We start from the raw sequence: 1,652 nt of genomic DNA, 5'->3' as shown, positions 1-1,652 counted from the left end.
CGACATTGAGTGTACCTTAAGATGTCTTCAAAATCCTTCGTGCCTTCCTGTGAACCTAGCCCTGGGAATAAGACTATGGTGCGAGCTTCTGTCATCTGATAAGTACAGCTACCCCGAATAATTCCAAAGGAATAAAAGTTCCCACTACTTTTCCATTGTGGTAAGGAATGCTTTTCTTGTAATTAGGTAATAACATGCCTTTCTCTTAATTATAAAATTATTCAAGGAAAACAAGGGAAAAGATATCCCTACGAAAACCTACACAATTTACTTTGGCCCCTGAATTAATACTTGTCTAGCTTTCAGATTCAGGACAAGCTTGTGAATCAAGCCGAATATAGTTCTTTTTCCATTTAACTATTGGTTCATGCTTTAGCGTGCACTATCGAGTTATGGAGCACGCGGGAAGTTTGGAGAGCACGAAAGAAGCGTAAGAGTTGCCCGAGGCGATAGCCGAGGGCAACTCTAGCTTCTTGAGTGCTCTCCAAACTTCCCACGTGCTCCATAACTCGATAGTGCACAGCTGAAAGCATGAACCAATTGTTTTAGAACATAGCCAGTGGAATTGTGCATCAAATGCGACGCGAAAAATGGATAACAATATCAGTTGAAGCGAATCGTGACGGCGCTGATGCCGAGTCTCCTTTTCCTTTGTTTTTCTCTTTTTCTGCCTCATTTAAGAACTCTAGCCCATGGGAAAAGGTCGAAACATTTTCTTCGTTTTCGGACTAGCAGGCCGAGTTTCTGTTTGTATCCATTATTGTCGCGAAATGTATTATTTTTCCCCGCACTAGCAATGGCCGCTCGCGCGAAAAAAAAAATTTCTGGCGAAGTCGGATTTGCTGACGCTATCAGCGTGTACTATCGGGATTTTGAGCACGCTTACGTATAATGAATTTGATTGCGCGACTCTGCTCGCTATGTTCTAATACAATGTTCTTTACGTACGCATTCATTCATTTATCCTCTCTTTAAATCGTCTATTTCTTAGGTCCACTACTGTGGAACATGTTCCAAAACGACATACGTACAATATCACGTAAACGAGTCTAATCTGACAATGTACGCTGACGATCATCAATTCTACGCAACTGGAAAAGCCAACGAGGCTGTTGATTCTGAACTGACGAATCAAGGCCGACCAGCATTAGACTGGTATAAAAATAATTTTCTCCTTGCTAACCCTGATAAGTTTCAATTCTTATCCATCAATCCAAGAAATATCCATAGCGCAAATAGTGACAGTGTCTTCAACATCGACAACCAAGAAATCAACAAAATGGAACAAATAAAACTTCTAGACGTCTACATGGACGAAAACCTTAACTTTGCAAGTCACATCAGCGACCTGTGCACTAGAGTTAGCTAGAAAGTGAGTGTGCTGGTACGATTGCGCAATTTAATTCCATGAACGCTTCGTTAACATTATACAAGAGTGTCATACTACCTTACTGCCACCTTGTATGGAATTTCTGTAAGGCATCCGATAGTAGAAAGATTGAACGGGTACAGGAACGCGCATTACGCGCAGTATATAAATCTAAGACGGAAACGTACGAAGATCTTCTCGTTCGTGCTAGACTACCGACTCTAAATAACAGGCTGCTACAAGATATCGCCATTCTGATGTAAAAGGTTAAAAACGATCTTGT

This window comes from Stylophora pistillata, chromosome 6, assembly GCF_964205215.1.
Source record: "Stylophora pistillata chromosome 6, jaStyPist1.2, whole genome shotgun sequence".
NCBI classification, from domain to species: Eukaryota; Metazoa; Cnidaria; class Anthozoa; order Scleractinia; family Pocilloporidae; genus Stylophora; species Stylophora pistillata.
The sequence above is the reverse complement of the archived record's forward strand: the minus strand, read 5'-3'. Positions refer to the sequence as shown.